General features: G+C 37.4%; 1 protein-coding gene across 3 annotated transcripts in view; it reads right to left on the bottom strand.

Annotated features, from left to right (window-relative positions):
- Window positions 1-23,106, bottom strand: part of RAB27B (RAB27B, member RAS oncogene family) — a 139,049-nt gene that overhangs the window by 44,902 nt on the left and 71,041 nt on the right. Inside the window, exon 1 of one of the 3 annotated variants that reach the window (XM_017657155.3) lies at window positions 9,426-9,610. The exons of 1 other annotated variant lie outside the window; for it this stretch is intronic. The gene's annotated coding sequence lies outside the window, so the exon portion shown is untranslated. Of the gene's footprint in view, window positions 1-9,121; window positions 9,377-9,425; window positions 9,611-23,106 lie in introns of those variants that run through there. One more of the 3 variants, XM_017657154.3, reaches the window with a different exon arrangement.

The following is a 23,106-nucleotide window of genomic DNA, read 5'->3' as shown; positions in this document are numbered from 1 at the left end:
TGACCTAGGCTTTCCTTTGGAATAAAAAAGAAACTGCTTACATATCCTTTCTCACAAACAAGTGGGTCAAACACTTGCAGGTCATTTTTCTACATTTCAGTGATGAAGTTAATTATTGTTTGGGAGATAAGCCAAGTATAGAGATAAGCCAAACTATAGAGGAGATAAGCCTACGTTTCCCCATGACGAACTGATTAGTTGTATGGTTACAGTTACTTCTTATATAGCAGTGTTCTGTCATTGGACATTTGACTTACTTTGCTAGCTGGTAACACTTACAAATTTGTTAATGTGGCAAATGCTGGACTCCATTTTGCTTACTATAATTATACGGTATGTTTTTATCTGTAAGGAAAGTCAAAATGGTATCTCTTTGTGATGCCCGTGAATTGTCTAAATCCTCAATTTTGAGCCGTTTTATTCTATGTAGTAAGTCTGCTTTTCTAGGCCAACAGGCTAGCAATTGGACTGAATAGTATATTGGTGTCTATTTCTAAAGATAACAACTCAGAGGCCCATAATAGTTTTATGGATTACTCTAAAATTACCAAACTCAAACAACTACGAGATCCTTTGCTGTCATGCATCCATGGGTTGGCTGTTTAGTTAGCGACTGTGGACCTGGACCTATTTAAAAATCCTACTGTTGTTTATAAGCCCACAGCATATGCTAGCAGTTGGCTGAGGTTGGCTCAGAAAAATGCCACCATTCTTGATAGAAAAATGCTTAGGCCAGTTGATCAGTTACTATTACTTCATTCAGTCTGCAGACTAACCAGAGTATCTGGCAGCTTTCCAACTCAGTCTACTTACATACATAGTTGACCCTTGAACAACACAGGAATTGGGGTGCCCAATCCCCCACATAGTCAAAAATCTGCATGTTACTTTTGACTCCCCCAAAATGTAACTACTAATAACCTACTATTGACAAGAACTCTCATCAATAACATAGTCAATTAACACATATTTTGTATATTATATGTATTATGCACTATATTCTTACAGTAAATAAGCTAAAGGAAATGCTTTTTTTCCCCAAACTGTGTCAAGTCTCTAAAAGATTTTCCAAACTATTTGATGAAAAAACCCACATATAAGTAGACTCATGCAGTTCAAACTTGTGTTGTTCAAGGGTCAATGTATTTGTGATATTCATCCATGAGACAGGAGACCTACTATCAAAGAGACACAGTCAAGTATTGTGGATAGTATCGGTGAGCAAGCCTCAAGCTCTAAGAAAGGACCCATTCCCTTCCTGAGGATGGACTTAAGAGGCCCTGTAGAAGGGAAATCAATGACCCTTTCAACAAAGGGTTGTGACTGTATTTTCAGAACAAGGGATTTGAATACTTATTTAACCCAGAGTCTGCCCGTATAATGGAAGATTTTCAATGGTAGCTGCTCCAGAAATTCCAGGCCATAGCATCATCTGCCACCTAAGCCCCTAATGTGAACTTATATTTATAAAGTTCTTTTTTACTTCAAATAGTTCCCCTACAATTCTATTCTTAAGCCTGCAGCTTCTAACATTAGGCAGGCCTTTGAATTGTAAATATGCTTACAAAGAAGAATAATTCAATAGTGTTTTCAGTCATAACTACTTAGGCAGAAATTAATTCATCAGAAAGACTGGTTCACAAGTCACTGATTTCCCAGCTTGAGAGCAACAAATATCAAAAGAGAGAAAAATAGTCTCTGAGATGATGTTCTGAGAGAGAGCAATTTTACCCATGACTTGTACTAAAAAGAAAGTTCTTTGATCCACTTTCAATGAAAGTCAGGAAAAAAAAGACTCAAGGAGACAGTCTTATCTCCAAATAGACATGTAATAGAATTACTTGTCCGGACAGGAGTTCAGGGGCTGTAGGGAATGTTTTGCTTTGTAAAAAGGTTCACTATTTCTAGGTTATGTAGGAAGAGCTGAGAATATATCAGTTCTTTAAAAAGTCTGCAAAAAAAGAATCTTTTATTTCTTCTTTAATAAAGCTTCATGACAATAGCAACAATTCTTAAGAATATTATAGACTTACAGATACCACTGCAATAGTGTAAAGGTAGTTCTGGAAACTACCATGGGAATGGATATCATAAAAATACTTTATTATCCTCTTGAATTCTAGCATCAACTCATTTCAGATCCAGTTTAAACAGAATAACTTTAAAGCAATGGGAATTAAATGATGTTTGCTACTTAAAAAACAAAAAGATATTATTCAAATCCAGTCTACTCCTTAGAGTTTTCTTAATTAGTACTGGATTTGATATATGCTGTCAGTATCTGGGGGTACTAGATAATACATCAGGCCAACAGAAAGGCCCTAACTAGATACAATCCTTTATTTCTGATTTTATATACCTTTAATTTGGGGGCCCCGGGGTCTGGAGAAGACCTCACTGTCACCTGAACCATTCAGTTCAAATTTTGCCTTTAAATTGTTCCTTAGCAATTGTGTTAAAAGAAACTAGATTCATAAAGATTATGACTAGAATGAGAGAAATGTTTACTTTAACCTTTCTTTTATCTTTTTCTGTATGAATGTCCTGAAATCTCAATAAGTTATAGGTTAAAATTTATTCCAAATAGGAGGCAGTCGTAGAAAAGGTAGAATTTGCAGAACTGTGCCTATTAAAATGAAAATGATCAAACTTTCAATTTTCTTTCACCATGGCCTAGAGCTGAAAATTGGTACATTAAATGAATTCATTCTTTGGGTGATAGTATTTCACAGCTGAAAATGATGGTGCTTATTGTCAGTCTTTAAATAAGGACTTACTATCAATGCAAATTTTCACCCCTGCACCCATGTGCAACTGTCATAGTTTATGGTGGTCCAGAAATGTCCATCATAAGTCCAGCACATTTGTTCAGAACTACATATCTGAAGTGATGTATCCATAACAAAGAATGCTTCACAGACCTCGAATCTAGAAGGAATAGAGAGAACATCTCAATTGCACAAATGGGCATGCAGAATGTTCTCATACTAATTATATAATAATAAGAAATACTTGTGAAGAGAGTGAAAGGCAGTCAGATGATTGTATAAAGAGTGCTTGTAAAGGTAAAAAATATTGCCCCAATTTTTCAAACAGTGAACTGGAAAGCGTATGATCTCAGGAATGGCATTAGGATGGGGAAGAGAAGGTAGGAGAGAGAGAATAACTTTCCCCAAACGTGGTCAGTCACCTGACATGCATTTACAAGTCAATCATTTGACAATATTTTACATATTATCAGAAATTTCAAAGGAAATCATTACTAGAAAATTAGTCTTTAATCCTTTTAGAAATAGGGAAATATTTCATTATGTTAGGCAAGTAGATCTTTAGATTACAAGAGTCATAAATTCAATCACAGTAGAGCTAGAACAATGCTGTTGGGTAAAATGAAGAGAATGGAAGTTAATTTCTCCTTGCCATTAATAATGGCTGGGTATCAGTTATTATGGCGTGATATTCATGAGCCCGATTCAATAAATTCAATCACTTTAGGAATCTATTAGGTTTTCCATACTTGGACACATTCCTGAGATAATGACTTGTTGTTTTTCACAAGGATGGCTGAGAGAGAATATGGGTGAACAGAATTATAGGGAAAGGAAATGTTTACTTAAAATGATTGCCCTACAAAAGGGAATAAATGATGTCATATTCATAAACTAAGAGCCAAAGGCATATTTAATATAGCTTCCTGATTTAACAATAATAATGATGATAAATATATATAATTACACATAACTTAACATTTCCCCTAAGTCCTTTCAGAACCTAACTGTCATTTTTTGCCAAAGCAGATCAGTGCTTACAGAAAAGAAGAAAACTAGAGTCCTATTATACGGCTCCTCTTTCTCCCTCAGTCCAGGATCTCCCTGAGGGACGGCATTTGGTCTTGTGGATTTTGGGGGTCATCTGCATTCCATCATTTCCTAGTGGCTCTTCCCAGCCTGACGTCTCAATTTCAGAGGCCACTTTCAATGAAAAGTATATCCAATTGAATGGCCATGGGTACCACACATGCTGTATGTCTTTCTGCTTCAATTTGCTTCTTCTTTTCTATACTTCATTGCAATTCAGGGGACCACCATACACCCATCTATTACACCCTTAAACTCAGCACTTGAGACTTTATAAAAACTTCTCCTTTCTCCTACTCTCATTACTTATTCCTCTAATCAGTCTTATCTTCCCCAACCTTACAATCACTGAGCGGATTTCAGATTTTTTTTTTATTCCCTACTCTGGACTGATTTCTGTTCAGTTTTAGCCCCCTAAATCTACCTTCCTCTTTACTACCACAATGCTGCATTCAAACCACTAATTCAAACCTTACCAGGTAACAATGAAGTGTTCTCTGCATGTACCTAACATACCATATTCTAAGTTTCTCAGGAGCAGGAACTATCTTAATCATCTTTATAACTGAAGTACCAATATGCTAATGACATGTAAGAGGCACTTAACGACTTTTTAAACAAAAAATTCAGATATACCAAAATTACACCACAGATTAAATTGCTATCATAAGTTTTATCATGGTGCTCAAATCATTTATTATAATAAATTACATTGTCACCTTTGATTTAACTAATGACATTTTCTTTAGAGTTTATGCTAACCGTGAAAATCTATGCTGCCCAGAGAATATCAGTGACCCTTGGAGTTCTCATTTTCATCTTTTGGATCAAGTATCCATGCAAAGTAACATACTAATGATAGAAAAGACTAATTAGAAAGCAGTTTTGAGTTATTTCTTTAATCCTCCTATTCCAATTTCTACTCACTTAAAAAACATGGCTCTTGAAAAATAAGACAAAATTTTCCTATTTGTTGTAAAACATTATGTTAGAAACAGGACATCTCTCTTCCAATACATAGTTTAACATTTATGAATTTCAATTGCTCCTTTTTTCTTTGGAATTAGCTCTCTTTTCTCAAGATGCCAACACTATCTCTCTAAGTATGTGAACATTTACTACATTGATTTTAAGAATCAACATTATTACTATAGACTAACTGTACCATCCTTCAAGGCTTTATTTCACTAAAATCACCCTAATCCAATACCTTCCAGGAACTGAAGGATCAGAAACTAGTTTCTGGTTTGCTAGACCTCACACATAAATTTTTAAAGTCAAAGTCAGAGTTTTCTTGGTTTTGATTTTGTAGTGTTCCCTAAGGAATCAAAACCAAGAAAAGTAAGTATGATTAGAAAAACTGTTAGGAACCAGAAAGAAGAACATTACAATTCAAGGGAAATTCCTTTTTACGAAAACCACAATATAGAATTTATGCCAGGCTTGCTCCACGTCTGCAGGGGAGACAAGCTCAGGGTTGCCATAAGTTTCCCCATTAGCCATCAGGATTTTATTAGATCCTGTATGTAGCCTCTTGAATTTCTCTAGTGGCCTCTCTTTGGGAATTACATGAAATGCTATTTCCAGAATTATTACAAGTTAGGGTATCTGAATTCCTTAGTTTTAAGAACTCCATCTTCTATCAGAGGTGCCAGCAGCTGCCAATTGTCACAGGCGATAATCACTTTCTGATCCTCATCTCCCTCTTCCTCTATAATGTCTGACCCAACAGACCCTTCTCTTCTTTTTGAAACACTTCCTAACTTGGTTTCAATGATGACACTCTCTTGGGGTGGGGAGGGAGTAAGAGGAGTGGCTTTTTATTGGTTCCTTCTGTGCAAGATCCCTCAGAGTTAGAATAAGCCAGAGCTTGGTCCTGCAGGCCCTACTTCTCTCTAGTATCTCTCTCCTGGTGATGTTCTCAAGACCCTGATTCTAAATTTGCATCCACAGACACTGGATTCCCAAATGTCTATATTCAGCTATGACTTCTTCCAAATGCTCCAGATTCTTATACCCAAAAGCCCATTTTGACATTTCCACTTAGATACCTAAAAATGCCTCAAAGGGCTGAAAATGAATCCTTTAAATGTGTTTTTCTCCTAGCTTTATCCGTCTTAAGTAATAGCATCACCGTCTACCTAGGATCATCAGTATAAAGACTGCGGATCACTTCTGTTCTTCCCTTTCTTCATCCCCATCCCTTACCCACGTCATCAGCAAGTTCTGGCAGCTCTGCCTTGAGATATTTCCTGAATCTGTCTACTTCTCTCCAGGACCACTCATCTATGCCCCGTCATCTCTGGTCTACTGGAAGAGCCTCCTAACTGGTCTCTCTTCTATTCTGCTCACTCTACAATATATTCTCTTCAAGAAGGCCAGTGTGATCTTTCAAAAAGCTGGCATCCTCTGAGCTTTACCCTGTGCTGAATCACACAGAGTACCTCTTCCTTCCCAGGTCACTCTCATTATTTTACATTTGAAAAACATTTGTTTTACTTGCACTGAAATTTTCATATTTCAGTTCGTTTATTGACTTAGGTGTCTATCTCCCCAAACTAGAATGTAATTTCTATGATTTTAGCCTCTATTATCCACAGGCTTAGAGGAATACCAAGGTTTGTAGTATGTTCAGTATTTGTTCAATGAATTTTCAACAGATAGTATATAAATCATAGTGTCTTCTCATTTTATTCAGAGTAAAAATCAAAAGCCAACATGTTTAATTAGGATTTTCAAAGCCCTTTGTGATCTGGTCTCATTATCACCTCTCTCCCATTTTTTATTACCCTTCCCCTCACCTCTCTGCGCCAGGTACACAGGTTTCTTTACTGTTCTTGGAAGATAACAGGCAAGCCCCTGCTTGTTGTTTGGGAATCTCTTCCTCCTCATAAGGACATGCATCTCTCCCTGACTTTCTTCAGACCAATATTCAAGTATCACCTTTTCTATAAGCCTTTCACTGGGCACCTGATACAAAATTTCCACACACCGTGGGCCATGCCACTGACACTTTCATACCTCCTCTGTTTCATATTCACTCCTTAGCCCTTATCTCTAATATACCCCAGAGTCAACTTGCTTGACACTATTAATACAAGTCTGTTGAATTAATGAATAAGAAACTTAAATTATTTTTTAACTAAGTATTGAGTAATTGCTTATTTAAAAAAAGACAGTTTATTGAAGGTATTTTTGGTTATGTGTTAAAGTTTTTCTCATTATTGGTAATCTAGAGAAGTTTCTTTCATTTAAGGAGGGGCATATGAGAGAAGGTTAATATTTGGAGAACATAAATGATGATAACAAAGGGTGTGAAACAAACGAAGTAATACTGTCAACTCCATTTATGGGCTTTACAATAGGTTTTTATTATGCCTCATGATGTTACTTCCTGTTACTAGATAATAAGTTTCAGTTCCACACATCAATTATGAGAAAAAGGTATTCTCATATAGCCACCAACTCTGGAAAATGATGTACTCTTCATGAGAAACAGTTGGCTTGTCCTATTTTTACTGCAATTGTTTTCGTGCACCTCAACCTCAGAATTACTTGCTTAACCACTGAACTATGGTTAACTTACCCCGATGAGTCAATTCAAGAAACTGGATTGTGAACTAAGCTTTATGCGAGTAGCTGGTCTATGTTTCTTATTCTACTGGTTTGAAAGTCCAAAAAACCTAAGCAGAAATTTGCCAGAGTAAAGATGGGAAAAGAAAACGTTTCTGTTCTGAACCCCCTGGGGCTTTGGACGACTTCCTCTTTTCCAGAAGAACAGTTAAATAAATGAAAAGCAATTCAGAAACCAGCAGATAATTTTAGCATCTGCTGGTATGCCAAAGAGCTGAGATCAATTATATTGGGGTTACCTTCCCTCTCAGGTCAAATATTCCTGTTCCAGAAATGACCTGTCAGAGTGTTGCGGTTTGCTTACATTTGACAGATTCCCTTTATTCCTTCTTGGCAGCTATGAGAACAGGCTCATCCGGTTTCATCTGAAATGTTTTCTTTTTGAAAGCAATGATGGCAGTATTTTATGGGAAACCACAGTTAGGCAAAACCCCTTATTAATATTAAACTGTCAAGATTATCCATTTTGAGTCATCCATAAGAACCCCTCTTGCCTCCAAGAAGGGCTGTTCACATCTGGGTAGAGGATACTAGGATACTATGAAAAATTTTCAGGGGGAATGGCATGAGACAAGTATGGCTCTCACGGCATGCTATCATTTGGACTTTATAGTAACAATTCAATAAACTTAAATACCTGAGGCTAGACTGCTGAAGTTCATCTTCTCTGTCACCTTTTAAAATTTAGAACCACACAACCATATCTATCCAAATATTCATGAATATGCATGAGTTAACTAAACGTTTAAGAACAGTACACATTTTTGTTTTAAACAGAACTACATCAAAATCAGACCATTATGTTAAATAATAATTGTGTTGCTAAAAACCCTGAAACTATAGATTATTAATTTGGGCTTAATTTAATAATGCAGCATTTTACCAACAGGAATCTTGTACCCTTAATTTTAGATTTTGAAATTAAAAGCTAGTAAATATGTCAGAGGTGTGGTGACTTTTAACCAAACCCAGCTTTTTTCTAGGAATGCAGCCTCTAGCTTTTGCTAGTTACATTTCACCTGCTTCAATAGTTTTCAGATCATTAAATAACCTACTGGGTGGAAAACTCTTGGAAGCTATTGTGACCACTGGAGGAAATACACATGCACACAATCTAGTAGCTTGCAACACCTGGATCAGAGAATGCAAATAACTGAGCACACTGGAAGACAGAAACTACTTTGATTTCTCTGCGGCTCTTTCGCCTGAGGAAGTGCAGTGGAAGTCCTCTCTCTTGCCTAGCTTGCCCCCACTAAATCTGCTCTCCTTATATGAAACTCTAAACACATCATCATTAATACTGTTGTTATTTTTTTGTTCTTTCCGAGATGCAAATAGAAGGAAATCGACATCGCGGTGCCCAGTTTTGCTTTGCTTTGTTTTATCCTAACCAGCTGTTTGCTGTGATCTGAAAATACCCGAAGACGCGCCTAGCTTTCTGGTGCCCGGCGTGCGCCCACACCCCGCCTGCCCGGCGGCCGCCGATGCGGTCCGGGCGCCCCCGGGCTCCGCGCGCGCTCCCGGTGGCCGCCGCTCCACGTCCCACTTTCCCACGCGGGCTCGCGGCAGAGTGCACCCCGGCTGGGGGGCAGCGCGCTCCAGCGGGCCGCAGCCCGGCCTCCCCAACTCACCAGCCTGCGGGGCTCCCCGGGAGCCAGCTGGCGTCTGGTCACAGGGCTCCTTGCCCTCTGCCCGCCCTGGAACCCCGGGGCTTCCCAGCAGCCGCGGCCCGGGCTCTGCTCACAGCGCACCCGCCGTGTGGACGGCTCCTGCTGATTGCAACCTGCGGCGCAGGATCGGCCCCCGGCCCCTGCCCGTCGGCACGGCAGGCGGAGGACCTGTGGCGCCACCCCCAGTCGGCCGCGACGCTGGATCGGGAGGCTCGTGTGACCCGAAGGCGTGTCTCCGGGTCCGACGCGGACGTGCGGGGCTCACCTCGGGCAGCGCGCGCTGGTGACTCAACCGCGCTTGGCCTGGGGATGAATACTCCTCACAGCGGGGCCTCGAGCCTTAGCAGCGAGCTCATTTTTATTCCTTTATTTCGCCGAGTTTTCTTTGCTATCCCTTATTCAAGGAGCCCAGGGCACTGTGAGAATTACTCCCAGGGCATTGCTCGCTCTCCTCCCGGGCATGACTCATTAATAGAGAGCAAGGCGTTGCCAGTGAGCACAGGGAGAGGCCTCCGGAAAATCAGGCAGGAGTTCAAAGAAATTACTATTGTAAAAGTTAGTCTCTGTTTATATGAACGTGAATACATTAATCAGCAACATCCTAACCTTTGCCTCCTAAAGTCACGTCAGAGATGGTAGGTTAGTAAATAAGAGGTCGTACCTATGAGAGTAAAATCAGGAGCACATGCAGTCACTGGACAAATACCGATTAAGCACCTGTTACGTGGCAGACCCCGTGGCACACACCTCGGGTTCATCCAATCCACAGCAGAGGTCCTGGCTGGCTCTCTTGAGGTCACAGACAAACCCTGACGCCCCTAGTTCACAGGCCGATGGCACGGGAAGACCCCAAGGTTGTATGCATGTAACAGCATTTGATTTATTCCCATGTAGAAAATTTTCAAGTTCCAAACTCGTTGCTAGCGTGTCTTCGTAAACAACGAGAAGACTGCTTACATTTTGATTGTCTAACCCAGTTCTGGGAGGGTGCCTTAGGGACAATCCGGGAGGCTCTGCCATTATCTGCTAGGGAGCATCTCCCCGGAAGAGCCCAAACCAAAACCAAATGCAAACAAGAGCAAAGTCATAGAAAAGAGACCTGGAGACGCCGTCCTGTCCCCTGCGATGATATGGAAAAGCATTCTGTCCCCTAGGAACATACGGAAGAAATTCTGTTTTGTTGTGCAATTATTATCTTGAAAATGGGGATTTAAAAAATACCTTTGTAGGGTGATTGTATTTGAGTTCATGTCAGCAAAGTGCATAGAACAGTGCCTGACACAGTAAATTCTATGTGTGTGTTGGCTTTACTTCTAATGTTGGTAGCACTTGTCTACCCCATTCTCCCAAAGGAAGGTCCACTTCACAGAAATCATCCTAGTCTGCTAGGGGAAAACATGGGAGGTTCAGGTTATAGATTTTTTCAATATATGTGCTGAGAATCTATTTTTATGGTAATCTATCAGCAATATCTAACTTTATAGCAAGTGTGTGTCAATGGGCCTGAAGAGAGAAAAGAACATAACAATATTGAATTTATTCCACTGCAGACAGCACGTTAATTTACAAGGGTTCTCTGTGCTGTAGCACGGTAATCTGTATTTGGCACCTAGTTTATGTGTTCACTTAACTCACATTAATCCTAACAGCTATGGTTTCCTATATCAAGAGTTTTAAAGTACGTGACTAAGGAGTTAATAAATAAAAATATGACTTTGTCCATAGATCATCTCTTTGACTTTCACAACATTGCTTTTTTTAGGCAAAGTGTCTATGTTGTTTTTATTGTTCCCATTATAAAAAAGGAGAAAGTGAGGTTGAGAAAATCCCAACAATGTGCCCAGAATCACGAAGGTCCATAAAAGTACAGCTCAGTCGGCAGATCCTGAAGGCGGAGCTCCCAGCCGTCACTCCACTGTGCTGCCTCCCTACTGTTCTAGAAAGAGTGGCTGCCGTGAGACAGTCTAACACATATGTTTATCGTCTGCTGTCCTTGTCGCCCTTCCCAGATAAGTGTGTCAGCTGCCTCGCAGGGTTAACTCTTACACAGAGACAGCTCTCCTAGAGTCACCTGCCACATAAGCCTGCCTCTCAGGTTCTGAGGCTCAGAGTCACTAAGTGATTCACAGCGATGCTACTCAGCTATTGGAGGGGGTAGAACTTTTCTGTCCCATTGGGGAGAGAGGTTCTGAGGAAAAATTAGTGGGAGAACATGGGAGAAATGATTCTTGGCCACCGCATAAAGGCCACTTTGACTAGAGGTACAGCAGAATAAAAGATCTTGGAAAAGCAGTGAAAACAAGGTGACAGCATCATGTGTCATAATGACAGACAAATACCTTCCTGTATGTGGAGCTTATGTAGCGCAAATTAAATAGACATAATTTCTGTCAACAGGTTTATCATTCAATAAATACAGTACTGAGGTAAAAAGATATGTAAATGCACATGGGAGACTTCTGATTAACAATGGTCAATTGATCACGTGTGATTCATTTCTCCCTCCCTAAATTCTCTAACACAAGAATAATATTTTCAATGCTATTAAATCATAAAAACAAGTAAAAGGGAGTGGAAACATTAAAAGACAGAATAAACCGTGATGAGTGGTTGGAAAAACCTAAGTCAGATGGAAACTTGGTAAGTGATTTGAAAAAGAAGTATTTATGCACGACTTGCATAGGAGGACTTGTGGATAAGCAGCAAGACAATTCTCCCTGCACAAGCCTGGAGGCTCAGGAGGCAGAAGTGCTACCATAGAAAGAGACCAGGTGGTGGGATGGACACAGCTGTTAGGTTAGATGCCTGCATTTCCTGACCCAAAGTTCTTGACCCAAAGTTCCCTTCCCCACTGCCATGCAATCAACCAACCATTAGTTCCTCCATCTGCTCAACTCAGCCTACAGGAGACGGGAGATTTATTTTCTGGACAAAGTAAACTAGAATAATTTGTGGTTTAACAAGATGAACTGAACACATACATTTTTACTCTGCTCCTATAGAAAATAAACTAGAAACAAATGTATATACAAAACAGGAAAAAAACTCTTGAAGTTTAAAAAAAACTTTTTTTAATATGTTCGATGGGTTGTAAGATTCAGTTGAAAACAATCTTCAGGAAAATAGAACAGAAAGCTATGTAAATAAGAAATTGGAGAAAAGGGAAACTTTTTCTGACTATGGGAATCCTGAGAATTCCAGAAAAGAGTTCTTTTTATCCAGAAAGGGATGGAAAAATTGATTAAAAGACTAATGCAAAAACAATTCCGGAAGTGAAGATCATGAATCTTTTGGATCAAGAGTTCCTCTAATAGTCCAGGAGAATAAATTTTTTAATTAATTGATTAAACTCACTAATCTGCATCATTTTGAGATATTAGAGGCCCAGGAATAAACAAAAGAACCTAAAACACCTTTCAGAAACATAAAGCAGATCACATACAAAGGAAAAGAATAGAAATTGCATTGGCAGTCTCAAGAGCAATAAAAGATCTAGAAGATTCTTTAAATGCCTTCACATTTTAACAATGAAATTATTTTGAACTTAGAATTATATACCCAGAGAAAATGTCAGCCAAATGCGATTTAAGATATTTTTAAGACATGCAAGAATTAAAAAACACTTCTGGGGCCATTTTTAAAGAAGGATTCCCAAAACAACCATATAAATCAAGAAAGAGGAAGAGATGGAACCCACGTCCAGCACAGGAGATTGTAAAGTGAATTCTCCTGAAAAATTGTGAAGCAGGCCTAGAGAGAATCAAAAGGATGGATTGCAGTAGGGAAGACTCCAAGAAAGAAAAGAAAAGAAAAGGAAAATAATGTGTACTTGATGTACACATACATTTGAAAAGTCATCAATAAATATCTGTGCAGCAGAGCTTAAACAGTGTTCATCTGATCGCATGTTCTTCTCTTTTTCTTTCTTTTTCATTTCTTAGCCCTTTGCAGGTAGGGAGGCAGGTAACTGAGTTCTAGCCAATGGTATACGGGCAGCAGTGATGTCCACCACTTCCAGGCCATTGCCATAAAATGACCTATAAGATCCTCGGTACTTTGCCTCTTCCCTTGTTAGTGTCCAGACACAAAGATTAAGCAAAGAGCTCTGAGGATCTAGAAGACATTAAAGTCTCAAGATGAAAGAAATCTGTGGTTCTGAATGATTATGTGGCATAAAAACCCTAGCTGCCACATTTTTACACTGTGATATGAGCAAGAAAGAAACTTACACTGTATAAAGCCCCTGAGATTTTTGGGTTTGCTTGTTAGAGCAGTTAAACTATTCTGTTATTGCTTGAAAGGTCATTTGGGGGCATTTTTCACTGAATGATTTACAGTAGGTACAAAGCATGCTAAACAAAGTGAAAAGAGGGTATTACTAACTCCAGGAAAAACAAAAGGTTATGAGCAAAAAGAAACTTGATATCATACCACTTCATTCAAATGTGGATATAATAAAAATAATAGGAACAAGAGAGGAACCCCAAACTATGGTATAACTATATGTAAAGGGCGGGGATAAGGAAAGACAGATTTGCATACATATGTGTGGAAGAAAGCTAAATCCTCAACTATTTTAATAAAGTCAAGTGTGTAAAACTGCTAAATAAAGAAATAGGGTAAGCAAACTATTTTGAAATATGTAAGTCTGAAATAAAAAAACCACTAAAAGAGTTAAATGTTTTCCTTTGGGGATTGAGACTGGGGCTGAGGAGATCTGCACTACTTTATAAGAACTTTACACCTTTTTAAAAAACTGTGAGATGTATTATCTTGATAAAAAAAATTATACTGCAGTAGTCTTAAAACATAGAGGGAAACGAAAGCTATTTGTTCAGTAGAGAAAACATTACAATTCAGTAAATGATTTGCATATGTTTTTTTGCCTAATTGACCTATAAGTAGTGGGGAATGTGAATTTGGAAGGCAGACCACAGATAGATTTAAGAGTTTTGCACAGTCATTTATTCACTCAACAAACATTCGTTAAGTTATGTAACATGTGCCTGATACTCTGATAGGCATGGGAATAAAGTGGAGAACACGAAGGGACAGTGTATGGTGCCCTAAGAGAAAACGAGCATTTTAAAACTCAACAAATGTATTGGCCGCCTTCTCTCTTGTCCTTAGTGACAGGAGCCACTGACTTAATATTTTGGTCAAGATACTACCTTTTATCTTTCAAGATACTCTTAAAAATTGCCATCTTGTTCCCTGACCTAAACCCCCACACCGAGGAGAGCAGAGATTTCCTCACCCACCCCTCTCCTGGGATGGCAGGGAAGGCTTTGTCAGGTAGTCATGCACAGACTGCCTCCACCCACCGCTCATTTTCAGTGCCTATGAAATCTGTCTAATCACAAATAAAAATCAACCCCTCCCCAGTTTGAGGAAATCCCACAGCATGACTAACAGTTGTACAACAGGACTCCCATGTCATGCCAGTTTTCCTAACGACTTTCAAGGCTGTAACTTCAAGAAATATATCTGTGTAAGTGAATTTCTACAAGCAAATTACTTTAAATGTGCAACACATCAAAACCTATTTCAGGCATCAAAGTGAACTTCACATAATTCTACATAGAGCAGCTACTCTACGGTGAGGTCTTCACCTCCCCATTTCTAACTTTATTTTGCTTCAGTTTCTTCAAATGTGAAATGAAAATACACTTCTGTGGATTTCTATGCCTTATATGGAAATTCTTATAACTTAGTCTTATTCTTTCTTTCTATGTTAAAGGAATATTCTATGGGAAAGAACCAAATGGCTTCATGAGTAATATTTGCATATAGCCTTTATGCAAGCCCTGACTTGCAAAGATGTCGCAGTAGTGTGGCAAGCTACAATTCTGTTTACGAATAGTATTAGAATCCCTTATAAACAAAAAAATGCTATAGTTATTCATATAATTACAAAATTGTTCAATCAATTTATCAACTTGATTAAGGAGAAATAACTATAATAAAAACTAAGCAGACAGAAAAGAATGTAATGACAATACATATACACACAGGTGTATAGTCATATATCAACATATGTAATTGAATGTGTGAACATATAGTCATATACAAGCACATGTAAAGTATATACATATATTTGCTTAATGCTCACTTTATAGGGAGCTACAAAATGTTATATGTGCCTACCATATAAGTGTAAATGAATATATGGTGATTCCTTCATTTTCGTAGAATATGTGACCAAAAAACAGTGTACCTTGTTCACAATTTTTGCTGCTTTTTAATTGTATTTTGAATTTAATGACATATACTCAGGAATAATTAAATCTTTTTCAAATGCCTTTGCCTGCCTATTAATGAATTACTAGGTAATTTTTCCAAGCATCCAAACTAACACTGATTGACGTAATTTCAGGTAAATATGTCTTTGCTCCAAAATATTTTTGTGATCAAATTACTTTCATGAATGTACCATGATAATAGATCAATGGTGACACTGACATAAGATAAACGGCTCTTTTTAAGATATAATTTGGGAAATTTGGTTGCCTTACATTTGATCATACATGATATTTTACAAAAATAATTTACAAAAGATAATTTACAAAAATAAAAACCAGTAAATGAAGATTTGTTCATAGCAAACAATCCCATTCTAAATGATTACTTTTTAAAACTGCATTTTCAAGAAATAGTTATGACTGTCTTAATAAAGAACCTTACATTATAATTACATGAAACATGATTTAAATGCAGATATTAGTGTCACTATAAGAACTTGAATGTGAATCCTATAGTGTCACCACTTGATTCTCTATGTTGACCTATGTAGATGGTGGATGGATCTTCAAGAACGACAAAGAATACCTGTAAGGTTAATCAGTTGATAACTTTAACTGCAGAAAATACAACCAATCTAATAGATGCGGATTCTAATAGAATTGGTATACTTGGATAGCTGGCTCTAAGTCATTTATTTACTGATTTACCTGCAAGGCTCTCCAATTGATCCAGATTTTAGACAAAGCACTTCTGTTTCTTATCCTTTACACCCAGGAGATACATAATAAAAGAATTATCTGTAGTAGAATAGGGTGCTATGTAAAGGCTTTGGCATTTCCTAGTAAAGGCATCATTTGGGAGCCTGTATGTACAAAATGATACAATTGAGGGTCTTCCCAAGTTCTTAAGAACAGAATAAGATTAACAAGATTTCTAAATAAAAAGTATTGGTTTTACTCCAAGTTCTGCCAAAAGCCATTTATGATGGATTCTTCTTTGATCTTGCATGTTAAAAACAGAACGTTTTAAAATAATTTCTCCTGCTTATGAAGATTACACATGTCCAACACCACTATAGATACTTCAAGAATGGATGTTTGTTCAATGAATTGATAAATAAATGAATCTGTTCAGTACCTGGGCATCTTTAGCAAGGAAAGTCTCAAGGAAAAGGGCAGAAATTCTCCATTCTGTGCTTTGCATTTCAGCAAATTAATTTTTCATAACTGAAATACTAAAAACTGGAAAAAAGATTTGTGAAAAGTGATTCAAAGCACTATATATTGGACTTTCAAAGTAGATGTGATTTTCAAAGAAGTGCCCAAGGGAAATTAAGGAAACTCCTTGAGGTGAGGCATAATGGTACAAATTTTTTCTCAATGAAAATTATTTTTTCTCAATGAAAATTAGGAAAACTGACTCCCTCATATTAGTTATTATGACCTTATGTCACACCTAAAGGTAAAAATATTGGCAACTCTCTCTCCTACTATTTAATCTCAGATAAATTAATCACAGAAATGCCTTGAGTATTGCTGGGCACCCTCAGCCTTGCTTCAACTCATTAGTGGCAAAACTGGATTTGCAACAAGCTAAAAGTACATGGTCCAAACTTGCACTGAATGATCTAAGATCTTTTAACATGGGTCATCACAGTTTGCAATCTGTTTTCCCCAGCTAACAGCAAGTGTCAGCAAGTTTTCTTACATTCTTCCTCGTTGAGTCTATCATTGTGAAGATAAAATTATACTTAAAACTTCCGTTTTAATGTTAGAAATGAAACTAAAATATTTGCTTTGATAATTTGTTAGATTATTAATGACCAGCCAATAAGTTAGAGGAAATTTTAGTATGTAACTTCACACCTGTCCATCCTTCAGTTATTTTGGCTTAAATATACTTACAGATTAGAAAATAGCACAAATAAAGGCTTTTGATAATATGAGAAATATCCAATCCTTGACTGCATAAATCCATGGGGACTGTAAAGCATTTCTAGTCCCCTAAAGCCCTCTTAATACTATTGCTGGCACAATTGATGGATTTTGACTATGACAAGGAAGTACATACTCTATTTCTCTGCAGCAATTCTAGAAGATTTGCTGCTTTCACCTCAGCATATTAAAATAGTGCTTTATACTGCCGATAGAAATTATAGCTTCATTTAAACTGCTGATTTTGTGTCATCACAGCAATTAAATGAGATTCAATAAACCAGTTGAAGAAGGCCAAAGATTAAATAATGTAAATTTAATAACTACAAACACTAAAACAAAACAAGTTAATAATTAAAGAACAAAGCTTTACTTACCTGGCAACTTAATAATATTAAATGGAATATCAAATTACCTGATAATGTCATATAAGTCAAACATGTATATACTTTAGCCTTGAAAATTAAAATCTACACTTTTGGATCTCGTTGGCTAGAATAGTTATCTCGTTATTTACTCATTCTCAAAATAAAATCACTGTGGTATTAAAATTCACGGTGGGGAGCCAGGGGTCAGTTATGGAGAAAGAAAATGACTGAAAACACTTTGTGGAGGAGGGGGTGTGAAATAAAGGTTGAGAAAAACTAATGTAGTCAAATGCCAAACACAAAATAGTAACGGCCACCTTTCCTCCAGCTCCTGCTCAGAGAAACATTCACAGACATTTAAACATTTAAACTAGATCAATATAACCTCATTCGGTACATCCTCCAGTATAAACTGTTTGTAATGTGTGTTCTCAGGTGAATGAATGAGCTAATTTACTTATGAAATTTTAATATTTAATTATGTGCAGTTAGTTTTATGTCATTTAAACTTCAATAAAGCTGGCTGAAAAAAAAAGGAACATAGACAAAATTAGGCTTAGATGTCAAGCATTTAAAGAAGACATCATCATCTTTTTATTTAAACTTTCTGCCTCTGTTTCAAATCTCCTCAGTATGGGCACTTATTTTTATATTTTGAAGATCTTTACTTGTTCTCATATGGTATATTTCCAATATTTTTGGACCAATATTCTTAAAACTTCAACATATATAAATGCTGAAAAGTTAGAAGAATAAAATTATGATCATTTAAATGACTAATTAATGGTAAAACCTAGCTTTTTTAAGCTTATAAAAAAAATCAGGGTAATCCAAAATATCATTATCTGTACATAAATGGGCATGAATGTACTGTACAAAGCAATTAAAGAAAGCTCATTTTTAAAGAAATTACTCATAATGTAGGATCTATTTAATAATACTTTAATTTTGAGTAGTGTCTTATATAGCATATTGTCAGGTGCTCATAGATGCAGTATTGTACTGAAGTGAATAATTATTTTCTAATCAACCATTACCTATTTAACTAAAGCATTTCTAACCATGCTTGCCCCCAAACACTTAGTTATGACTTTTGTACTAGTTAGGCTTGTATTGCAATAATACACTACGATAAATTCCTCCAAATCTCTGGCTAAAACCAATGTTCATTCTCCAACTGGGGAAATTTTGCTCCAAAGATTTCATCATGTACTAATTGTTTTAATCACTATCTGCCCTTAGAAAAAGTCCTGTGGAACCTGGGTTGCAAAGAAAAAAGAAAAAAATCTTATTTTAACATCAGGACTTTTCTTTTGCTGTCTCTTAGCAATTGTGCATAGTTCCCAGTTTCTTAAAGGCCCTTTTCATTTCTGAGCACAGCTAGCTATTAACACTGACCACTTTCCATGTTTTATCTGCTATTTTAATTAAGATGCCATATTAATTATTTTACGTTAGTGAGGTGGTGATATTTAACTCTGTATTGCAATTGAAAATTAAAAGGTTTTTAAGTATGTATATGTATTTGTGTGTGTACACATGGAAATTGTTTTATATTTTTAATCATATATTGGAAAGAGTAAATTGACTTAGTTTGGCCACTAACAAACTGCATGATCAATCATATATTGATATATTTTTAAAACATATTCACTAGTATATTGGCTTTTTTGAACAGGTTGGCATGTAGCATCCTTACTTGTGGATAACTGGCAGAGATTTGTAGTATTCCACAATATCTAGGCCTTTTCTAATTCTGTGTCAATGAAAGCTTGCACTTCCTTGTCCTTTGAAGTTTGCTTTACCTAACTAAGCAATTGGTTTTAACCAATGAAATACAGAGGTGATGTGTGTGACTTCCAGGAGAGAACATTTCTAAGCTGTGGCACACTTTGTGATCACAGAAATGTGAGTTGAGCTGCAGATGCCATGAGATCACAGCAGCCTGGAGTGCTGGGCCATCACATGGACAACGTGCTCTGGAGGGTCACCTACCCTATATGTGACTAAGAAATAAAGTGCTCAGATACAGGAATTGTTTGTTACCACAGCATTACTGACTCTATCCAGATGAATACAAAGACTGCATAATATCTTACATAGCAAACAAGAAACCAAATTTAAATATTTATAATGGAAAATTATATAACCAATTTTGTTTTTCTGTGGGGTAAATGGAAGTTTCACCTAGAATTTCTGCCTGGCTTTCATAGTGGTGTATGGCTAAGGGCCCATTTGCATGTCAATGGGCCACGGCAGGGCTGCCACTGGGGCAATGGGTGAAGAGAATGTGGACATTCTCTCCTCCTCTCTGTTCCTGGTACCTAATTGGTCTGGTGCCCTGCAGTCACCAGGTACCCACGTGTGGAATTCCTCCCAGAAGTAGCCTGTGGGGAAAGCCAGCATGCACTGTGGCAGAAGGGACTGAGCAGGGGCTGACTAGCAAAGCCAAGGGAGAGACTGAGCTGTGATCAGTAAAACCCTTCCTCCCAACTTGCCTTTTCCCTTGTCTTCCTTCAGTTTTATCAGATTCATTGGGAACTTGCCCAGGCGGGGAACCCCCTTACTCCCAGAACTTCAGTTCTTACGGGATACCTTACTTTCATTATGATGAAAAATTCTCTGGCTTTTGACTAGATTTTTTTTTCATCAATGCTTAGCATGTGATGAGTGCAAAATAAACTCCTATTTTAAAAGATATAAACAGACTGAGGTCAAGAAAAAGATCCGAAAGACCAAAAGAAGTGCCATGCATTCCTGTGCCCAGGGATAGAGGATATCCCCTGAGGTGATGAAGTAACAAAAAGCAAATTTGAAGGTCTTATTTATTTTCTGAACTTTGTTTTCCCCTAGGCCAGACATGGGTGGTTTTCACAGTGTATCCTCTGCCAGGTGTCCCATTTTTAGAAGTCACCTGCCAGTGCAGGAGCAGATGAAGGGTGTGGTAAACTTGGTCAGTTTCCCACTGAACATTCAGGAATAAAACTAACAGAGCATCACTAAGAAAACATTACAGGTGATACTTAAACCCCACAAACACATCATTACTGGTACCCTTCACCATTAATGAGATGGGTTTGTTTCCACAGCTGCTGTCAAGTGACTTGTTTGTTGATAGAGCCAAGAAATTAGCTGGCTTTGTCAAAGGTGGGGCTTAATGGTGAGTCAGGTTGCTGAGGTCACCCCTGTATAGCTCCAGGCCAGGGGTTATTTTCTTGGGGCAAAAAGGAGAGGGCTTGCACAAAGCCTGCCCAGCTCTTCTGCCTGCTGCTGACTCCAAAGAAAAGCTTAACTCTCAAGAAAAGACTTATCCTCAAAGTCAGCACCCATAAACACACTCAAGACACTTTTCTCTGAATACGGATACTGCCCATGGTGAGTGATATCTCAAACTGGAAAAGAAAACTTACATTAAAACTAAATGCCAGTTTATTGACTAAACTTTCAAAAGTGGGCCAGCATTTCAGAATGTACTTGACATCTTCTAGTCAGTTCAGTTTGCTCAAACCTACTTATGTTTGCTCATAAGAGGTTTAGAATGTTTATTTCTGATATGGAGAAGGTTGATATTGATGTAATTCTTTAATTTTTTAATGTTATTTTTGCTAGTCACTAACAGATTAATATGGTGATGACTCACGTTTCCTATCCACTTAACTATTCCAGATTGAGAGTAGTTAACAAAACATCCTGAAAGCAAATTTAGATCCAGTATACACCTGAAAGAGGCTGTAAAATTACATGTAGATAGTCCTCAGATATGAATTTATATTCCATGTATGGTATCATCTTTGATAGGTTTGAAAATTTCAAAGTTTTTGATTAATATATTTAGGCATTTGATTTTTAACAATTCTTCCTTCTATTTTTCCTGTCAACATCTGTTCCCATTTTCAACACAGATTTGTCCTTAAATAAGCTTTTTCTATTGTTTTAACAGTATAATACAGAGGCAATAAAGTTCACCTTTTTTTGTGTATAGTTCTGAAAGTTTTGGTAAATGTACACAGTCACTTAGCACATTCAAAATACAGAAGAGTTCTATCATCTCAAAAAATCCCTCTATGCTTCCTGACCCAGCCTCCAAGTAATTACTGATTTTTTTTTGTCCCCATAGTTTCGCCTTTTCAAGAATGTCAAATAAATGGAATCATATAGTGTTTAACCTTTCCAGTATGGTTTCTTTGAGTTAGCTTAATGTGTAAGTGTGGGTTACTTTTTTAATCATGTCCTACCATTTCTCAAATTTTGATTTCTTAATTCCTAGAGCATTAAATATACATTTTTGCCTCACTTTCACAATCTGATGTTTCTTAACTAATAATTTCAAATGTAAATTCTTTACATCAATCAAATCAATTTCCTCAAAGTTTGTTGAGCAAATTGCTTTCCACATTAGTTATCTTTCTTCAGGTTGTTTTTCCCTCTTGCAATACCAAACCCACTGAAAACAAGATCCCTGATTCAAAAAGACATATGCCCCTGTTTTTGTAGCACTACTGCAATAGCCAAGATATGGGAGCAACCTAAGTGTCCATCAGTAGATGAATGGATAAAGAAGATGTGGTACATGTACACAATGGAATATTATTCAGCTATAAGAAGAAAACAAATCCTACCATTTGCAACAACATGGATGGGGCTAGAGGGTATTATGCTCCATGAAATAAGCCAGGCAGAGAAAGACAAGCACCAAATGATTGCACTCATTTGCGGAGTGTAACAACAAAGCAAACACTGAAGGAACAAAACAACAGCAGACTCACAAAGTCCAAGAAGGGACTAAAGGTTACCAAAAGGAAGGGGTTGGAGAGAGTGGGTGGGAAAGACGGGAGAAGGGGAGTAAGGTGCATTCTGATTAGCATACAAAATGTAGGTGGGTCACGGGGAAGGCAGTATAGCATGGAGAAGACAAGTAGTGACTCTATAGCATCTTATTAGGCTGATAGACAGTAAGTAACTGCAATGGTGTATGGCGGGGGACTTGATAACACCAGTTAGTGTTGTAGCCACAATATTGCTCATGTGAAACCTTCATAAGATTGTATATCAATGATACCTTAATAAAAAATAAAACTAAAAAAAACCTCACAGACAAGAAAAAAAAATACCAAACTCATCAACTTTGACTAGTACAAATCCTTCATGTATTCCTAGAATCTCAGATCAAGTCCTGCCTCCTCGAATAATTTTCTCTGAAAAATACATCCAATAATAAACTATATGTTGAATTGACTGATCACATAATCCTTGAATTGTTTCAGATTTACTTATGTTTTACCTCCTACCAGACTGTAAGTTCCCTTAGAACAAAAGAAGGTCCTAGCATGAAAAGGGTTACATATAGATGTTCAAAGGGGTAACCTAAGAATTCTTACAAAGAGTAGAGGACTTGCATACC

Source organism: Manis javanica, chromosome 9 (assembly GCF_040802235.1).
Source record: "Manis javanica isolate MJ-LG chromosome 9, MJ_LKY, whole genome shotgun sequence".
Lineage (NCBI taxonomy): Eukaryota > Metazoa > Chordata > Mammalia > Pholidota > Manidae > Manis > Manis javanica.
The sequence above is the reverse complement of the archived record's forward strand: the minus strand, read 5'-3'. Positions and strand labels throughout refer to the sequence as shown.